This window comes from Perna viridis, chromosome 8, assembly GCF_037379345.1.
Source record: "Perna viridis isolate PV_CMFRI_1.1 ecotype Kerala chromosome 8, ASM3737934v1, whole genome shotgun sequence".
NCBI lineage: Eukaryota > Metazoa > Mollusca > Bivalvia > Mytilida > Mytilidae > Perna > Perna viridis.
The window spans coordinates 3,612,017-3,621,092 of NC_142452.1; positions in this window are offsets into that span (position 1 = coordinate 3,612,017).

A 9,076-nucleotide genomic window follows, 5' to 3' on the forward strand; every position below is an offset into this window, starting at 1 on the left:
GATAATTTTTTATGGTATCGAGCACACTAGTAAGTACAATGGAAAATTTGGTTGTAGAGCAATGACTTAAAAAGGTAACAAATCTATATATTTTATAAGGTGTTTTGTGAAGTTTGGGAATTTAGGAACTTTCATGCTTCTATACTTTGCTTGTAAAGAGGTATCGACTAGTTTGTGTAAAGCTGCTAATAATATTTTTTGATATTTAAATTTCACTTTCTGGAAATTTAAATAACAATATTATTAGCAGCTTTATCGGCAGGAACAAAAACAAATTCCTTACCGAGTTCACTAAAATAGTGTTTTATCCGGGAGATACGGCTTTTACGTTTTTTGTTAGTTAGGAGTATTTTAAGTGCTCTTCAAAGCGTTTTATTTGGATGTCAACTATTTTATATCTGTTTTGAAGAAAAAATCTAATGCTTTCTCACGCTTTATACAGTACGAATGTAGTGAGTTCTGGGTGATGTTACGGCATTTATTCCAATTGATAATGGCTGGAGGACGATACCAATGTCCCTTTTGAAGAAATGTTTTCACTTTTAAGTCGTTTACGACTTTCAGATTACATATTATATCGTGGGAACTGGGACCATAAATTATTTTGAGTGATATTGGTGTATTTTCTTCAATGTCCACACAGATCGTATGATAACAGTTATGGTTCAATGGTTATCGAGTTCAAACAATTACGACAAAGACTGATGGTATAATTATAAAGGTCATTGAAATCTTTCCTTTGGTCGTGCCTCCTACATGTTACACAGTGACAGTTTTTTTAATTTTTCATGGCCACCCCTACACTTTAAATGTATTTTGCTTATATAAGCTAAAATTATCTATTACTTTGGTGTTCATCAATGAACATGAAGCTTAATATTGGATTTTGGAGTGTTTATGGGTTAAATGGATGAGGATTTTCAATCCTATGTAGATAGTTATGATATTAGTTTTGCTGAAATCCTTGGTGCTACACCGAGAAATCCCCCTGATTTTCCCCTCCTTTAGTAATTAAATCAGCGAAACGAAAGCACTGAGGTAGACCCTCATGAGGAATCACAGTATATTTGAAATCATATTACAGTTCAGTTTAAACATATTTATTTGCTCAAGAATACAAGCGAGGGGAATGGACTCAAGTTTTAACAACTTTATGGAGGTCCTCTCCCACACAAACAATAATTACAAAGAATGCATAATAATGGCAATTAGATATAATTAAAAATATCAATAGAAAAGGAAAAGGTAATACAAAGTAACATCATATTACAGTAGTGAAGTGATCAGCATTTTCAATATGACTGAAATAAGACAAAATTTTCGTTGATTAAAAAAAACACTTATTTATGCTTCATTAAGCCATATTACACAAAAGATGATCAGAACAGTGAAATTTAAAGGAATGGACGAGATTTTACTGAGTGGTGATTATATATATGGGTTGGGGCAGAGGAAGTGAATTCTAAACATTAATGATGCACATGTACATGTATTCAGATCAACTGTAAAATATATACCAAACAGACATTATGTTAATTTATTGTTTTTTATGATCTTCTCATTTGCAATCCATGTGATATAAAATTTCCCAAATATTTGAGGAATTCCCAATCTTCATTAACAAAAAGCCAATTAAATTTTAAATTGTCTTCCAAATGATGAAAGATTTAAAATTGGTTTGTTATATTGTTTAATAATTCTGTTCTGATCGGGTCATAAAGAGGGCATTCGATAATGAAATGTTTTTCATCCTCCACTTCGTCTAATATACAATACTGACATTTTTTCAGTGTTCTATCAATATAATTTTTTGAACGTCTGTCAGTCTCGATCCTCAGAGAATGAGCACTTATTCTAATGTTTACAAATTGACTTCCTGTGTCTGAATTCAAATACTTTTTCATACCAAATGTAGTTTTGAATGAGGAATAAGAGAATAATAACCATCACAGAAGAGGATATATTGACTATGTAGTTTATCTTTGATTGCTTTTATAAATTTGTACATACTACATATTTTAATTTGAGTATTAACATCAGGTTTCTTAAGAATAAATTAAATACTGGAGAACTATGTATCAATATTATATTGGTATTACACATATGAATCATGAAACAACCCATGCTCCATCTTCTCCAATCTATATTTTAACATTGATAATGCTATAGTAAAATACATAGGATACCGTCCAAGTTCAGACACCACAGCAAAATTACTTGACTTTTTATTAACACCTGATATACATTTCAAAAATTTGTTATGAGATTTTTCTGATGCATCTTTTTCAAATATTTTCTCAAGTATATATTGATCATATTTTTTACAAGCTGCTGAGGTTGTTGAGAACATAGCCGAAACTTCACATCCATATGTTAAAATTGGTTTGACAGTACGGTCATATAAATGAAGCAGTGTTGAGATACTAGTATTTGAGGATGACATGCACTGTTGTACATTATTGCGTAGTTTAAAACAGGCCTTCATAGATTGTTTCTTCTTTACATTGAGAGAATTTTTCACTTGGTATGAAAGTAATGCCCAAATATTTATAGTTATATGTACAATATGTAGATTAACCTTTTATACGAAAGGTATACTCTAAATGTCTCCCAGTTTTATTAAAAATCATAACTTGTGCTTTTTTTCAATTTTTTAATTTACATTTGAACACCATTTTGAACAAAATAAACTCAACACATCTAATTGTTGTTGTAATCCATCTGAGGTGTCTGAAAATAATACAATGCAATCTATTCTGTGTTCATTTACATCTACACGGGCAGGTGGATGAGGCATCTGGAAGGTTATAATAATAATAAAAATAAAAAACGAAACCTAACAAGCCTTGGAAGTCAAATGATTGTGTTATAATGAGAAGGGGGTAAATCGAGGGGAACGCCCTAGCCCCACTTTATGACGTAATGGACTCAACATTTGTTGAAAAGGACAATACTAGAACTGTGAGTTTAGGTAACCGTATATTTAATCATCTTCTTTGTGCAGATAACTTAATAATTTTATCACAATCACTAAAGTTATTACAAAACTGTATTATCTCTGTTAGTGAATATTGTGATAGATGGTGGCTCAACGTATATGTAAAGAATACAAAAGTTATGATTTTTTTTCTAAAACAGTAAGAAAAGTAAATTCTGACATCAGACCTCTTCCATTTAGATTTAACGTCAAAGAACTTGAAGTTGTTAACCAGTATAAATATCTTGGATTAACTGTAACTAGTAGTAGACAATTAAAGCCTAATCCAAAATGCCAGGAAAGCCTTCTTTGGCCTTAAAGCCAATATTCCATTTTCAGAATTTATCCGTACAAAAAAGTTAAAAATGTATGATAGCTCCCATCATAACATACGGCTCAGAGATTCGTATAACTTATCTCAAGATCAATATGGAAAATATGCATAATTTTATTTAAAAAAAAAAACAAAAAAAAAAAAACATCAAAATTTGGTAATGAGACTTATTTTAGGTGTGCACAACAAGACCTCCAATCTAGCAATTCACACACAATCAGGACTAACACCATATACTTCAAGGCTTTTGAAAATAAAATAAGAGATGTAGTGTGGTTGCCAATATTACAGTCATCCATCAAATACCAAGTAACATACAAATGAATTTCTGTCACCCTAAGATCTTCTATGATGGACGGACAAAACAAATACCAAAAACGAATGAAGTGAAAATCGACCTCATCTATATAATAAAAACGTAATAGAATAAAAATGAACATAAAAAACAACGACAATCACTGGATTACAGTTCCTGGCTTGGGACAGGCACATGAAGTATGTGGCGCTGTTAAACGTATCGGTCAATCCTTCCTAACCTACTAAAGCCCATTAGTGCCAGGTATTCACTTATTTTTATATCGTTATAACGACTTAGTTTCTCGATTAAACAAATTAGTATCTCGTTATAACGACATAGCAAACTCGTTTAGACGACTTCGTATCTCGTTTAAACGACATAGAAATAACGAATCCGGAAAACTGAGATCATATAGCAAAATTGTACCACATTCTGAGCTACAAAAATACTTAACATCTAACGTTAATAAATATTTACTCTAAAATAATTAAATAACACTATAACAATAAAGTTGAAAAAGATAGCCGTTCTACCCGTCATGTCGTTCAATACAAAGCTAAGACAAGGTAGTTTCGAGGATATAATTTGATTGCCTTTGTGGATATAAACCACAAATATCTCCCAAAATCTTTCGCAACCTAGTGTTCATCAATCAAAGAGCAATCAAGGGAACCAAGATTCTAGCGGAAATCAAAAGAATATAATCCAGGGACAAAGACAAGACATGGAAAACAGACAAACACAACAAAAAAAAAACACAAAGTAACTAAAATAATTTGCATTCAAAGTAACAAATGTAAATGAACCCGGACTCCACAAAAAATGGGAGCATGGACAAGGTGCACTGGTAGGGTAAGCGTCCTCTGTTTTTCTAGAAACACCCGCCAAGTTGCTCATAAAAAGTCAAGTCCGGGGTAGTCGAAATAGGAAAGGAAAACTAGGACATGTTGAACAAATCAGTTTTCATGGTGAAGATGGATACATCGTAATGATCCACGAGTTCATGATGACGAATATAAAAGCTCTGTAGTATTTACTTGGTGTAATTGCCGTTTTCGTGCTAAGAATATATACTCAATACTTTGCACACGTGCATGTGTGGTATTTGTGATATATGATCCTGACCGACTAAGGGATTTCTTAACGCCTTAGCTATTATTTGTTCATAATCATATATGTACTTTAGAAAGCGAAACATTTTTATATAATTATGACGGTAGCAACTTTTATTTAAATGTGGATGAAATATACACCCCGCGGTACCCTTTCTCATGTAAAGCATTGTTGCGCGGGAATTTAAATTAGTATAGCCATTGCCTGAGAAGAAGAGGATATGACGAAAAAATTATGCAAGTTACTATATTATTCAAAATGTGTTTAGTTTTACTAGAAATAAAAGTTTTATGTCTTACAATGTATATGGTTCCACAATGCAAGGAGTTAGTAATGTCATTACACGGATTTAATCCTATCTAATATACACATGCACAATCAAGCAGACATCATTTACAAAATGTCAAAAGTTATCTACATATTGGTGCTACATGTGTACAATTTATTAGGAGCAAATGTGCGTCTTATTACCAGTATTTGAAGAGTACATGTATTATTTTTCTTTATGTACATGAATCTACAAAAAGAGCTATGAACAGACTTAATTGAATGGGTTTTCAACTGAAAGGGTTTTCTATCTATACCTGTAGCTACAGCATGTACTACAAGTATTATGCATGGTTTCCAAGATAAAAGTTGACGAACCCTGTCTTTGTTCACACTACACACAATTACTTAAAAAATAATAAACTTTGATTAATTCGGTTTTTATTCGACTTAGCAAAATTTCTGTCATATAATGATTTGATACTGTTCTTTGTTGTCAATGCATGTCTATAGAAACTTACTTTCGTGTAATAATTACATGTAATATAATTATTAGTTGACTGCTCAAGTTTTCAAATCCAAAAGGAAAGTTGATATTGATTTTGGGAGATATGACCTCAACCATCAGGACTAAAAGCAAGCATTTCATAGAATTGAACTGTATACATGTAACTCAAGTAAAAGCAAATGAATACCTCTGATATTGCTCTACAATTTTCTATACCACTAAGATTAGACTGGTTTTGAACCTTTAAATAATGATGAGCAAAACAAAACAAAAAAAAAACAAAAAAAATGCCAGAAACCAGTATTTTCCTCTAGTACCTTGTACAGGTACAATAGTACTACAAGGTGCCATTTTGGGGGTTGTAACTTGAACTGATTAATAACTAGGGATCAAAAACAAGCATTTTCCATATATCTGGATAACTTGAGTAAAACAGAACTGATCTCTTTAAAATTAAACCACTATGTGCCCTTTCTTCGAGGGAAAGTTTTATTTGAACCAAATGATGTCCAAAAAAGGTCACGTTGATTCTGACGAAATTCTCATCCTATGTCAATGCAATCAAAATTCAATACAGTATCAAAATTGAATATTGTGTTCATATATATTTATACTTGCCACTACGTTTTCAAGGTTCAACCCTGCATTCATATGCAGCCGTCATAGAGGACGTATTTTACTGGGTTTTACATTTTTTTAAAATATTTTTTAGAGTACAAAGATTTTAATGTATGTCTTACACTGTGTAGATGTCTATTTTTTTTGCAGGGAATTACAATGTAGTTATTGTATTACTAGGTCATTGAAGTCCTACAGAGGTATGTTTCTTATTTTACCAGGGCAGTTTCATATTTTCAATCAATCAAATTGAAGTACATTTTGAACTAAATTTAACCATTCAATCCAAATTATATTTTTAATTTTATATCATGTATTACTTTCAAAATATTTGTAGTAATATTACTAGTCCCAACATTTACACAATCGTTTTGTTATAAAACAATATATCATCTTTCACTAATTTTATTGTTTATTTTGCAGTCTCTGAGCCATGCAGTACTTACGAAATACACATGGATTGTTGCTTGAAATAAAATATTGCAAGAAGTTTCTTTGCGTTCTATCTCCTAAATACACGAATTGTTAGGATAATGGCACCAACTGTATTGCTTTGATTTTTAAAATAATAATGCAAGTACATTTAATTTCATGTAATCTATAACAACTAGAATACAGCCTCCTTTCAGAGACTTAAAAACTTCTGTACAGAAATATCCTTATTCAGTTTAACTGATAGATACTACACTGTTAGTTTCAGTTAAACTAAAAAAATCGTAAGAGTCCAGATTTAAAGCAACAAACCTACGTTAAGTGAAATGATCGATCTTTAACATGGGTAGCCAATGACGTCACTCTATACCACTTTAATGACCTTTTTCAATTGTAAATGTGCATTCAAGCGGAAGATCTGTGAGGATCAGTTTTCAACATAATGGACACCTGGATGTGCAATGTGACGACTAACGGTCTAGTATCGATCGTCATACATGACCTAGTTTGACCTTTTGATGACAGCTTGTTTATAACTACATGACCGGGAGATGGTGGGGGACCAAAATTGACCGGGGGATAGAGGGGAACCTGAAGTGACCGGGGGGAGGGGGGCTGATGTGGACCTTGGAGGAACTGGAAGTGGATGGAAGACCAATAAGAGGAACATGGGAACTTTTTGATGTAGGAAAGGGGGGTCTTAAAGGTTGAGAGGGGAAAAACGACCTCCATAGGTATCCTCATTAAGTATCTGAATTAGTGTCAGTATAGTGTAAGCAGATAAATATAAAAAAGGGAGGGTGTATAATGACAAGAGTTATCTTTGTTTATATTGATACACTTTTATTAACGTTAATTGGTTTTTTAATTATTTTTTGTATTTTTTTTATTTCATTGACTTTGTGTAAAAATGTCAAATTAAATTTTAATTTGAATTTCTTTGTGTTCAATGGATTTTGTAATTTGAATAGATGTCTCACGGATTAGACAGATGTTTGAAACTTTCCATTTTACTGCCCATGTATTGATTTTTAACCGTTTTTATTGTGCTTTATGAATACATTACAGGTGTAAGGACGTGTTGTGCAATGTTTACCCCTCGGACATTAATTTTTATCATTGTTTTAATTATTTTTGTTTTAATATTTTTTGTATTCAGTTTGAAATTCTGACTAACCACTAAAGATTATCCTGACCATTGTAAGGTTTACACGTTGTACAATCTGAACTTTGATAGCTTTTGAATGGTGCATTGCCTTTCATTTCAGATTTTTATAGTCGACTTATTCATCACCTATAACAGATGGATTCCACCTTTTCATTTCTATGGGGCTCTATCGGGTAAACCGATTTCTTTTTCATATTTTCAATGTTTACGTGTCGCGTGTACTAGCTTTGACCCGTTATGGGGGTAAACAATTCAACTAAAGAATTTCATTTTTCTCTCCATAATTTCATTCGTAGTTTGTTTCCTTCGCCCTTTTTTGTTCAATTATTGCATGATGTTTTTTTAATTAGGAACTTTTTATTGCTATAGTATGTTTTCAAGTTACTTACACTCAAACTGACCCGTGTTATGAGGCTCTGATAGTAAATAGGTTTGTTATGCTGTCGCTAACGGTTTTAATAGGTGTTATCGGTTTTGAGCTACTCTGTCTTTCTTTAGTCTAGTTTTATTACACAACAAGATGTTTGTTCTTTTATATTTCATTTACAATTCATATTCATTGTTCCATTCGTCGGGGTGTCGTCTGTTTTTCGAAACCGGTTCCTGCTCAATTGTCTGTTCCACAAAGTGTTCTTCTTCCCCTTTAAATAACACGATCCGATCTTCTCGTGATTCTGCTTTACTATGAGTTTTCCTTCCGTCCGAGTATCGTTTACGTCAAGGCTTTTTTCCCCACTGTATTTAACTTCCTCTTCCTTTCGTTCCTCGGAAACTTCTGGTGGTGTTCGTTGTATTTTCCATATAGCTCCTCATTTTTTGATGCCAGGTTCTGGCATCGTAGATCAATAAGATTCATCTTGTTGAACTTTTGTATCTTTCTTGATTTCGTAAGGTCGTTGTTTCTTATGCAAGGATCCCCGATATTCCGCTCTGGTTTCCACTAGTATTATATATTCTGACGTTGTACGTTTTACGTTCTTAATACAGCTACACGATCTTTGTTCCGAACTCCTCTCTATACAGTTTCATTTATAGGTGTCACATCTGTTTTCTGGTTGGCTTTTTTCTTTCCTCCAGCTGGTCTACCACGAGGTCTTTGTGGGACCTCATTTTCTTTTGACAGTTCATTCTTTGGTTTGCATTGTGCACGTTCTGTCGTCCATTGCACGTGTATAGCATCACGACTGGTGATCTCTTCTAAATGAATCCCTCGACAGGGGACTATCTTGTAAATCTTTATTGTTCCGGGTGCGTCCATCTCCTTTCCGAGTCGGCCAAGAAGCGGAAGTTAAATAAAGTGGAAAAAAAGCCTTGACGTAAACGATACTCGGACGGAAGGAAAACTCATAGTAAAGCAGAAT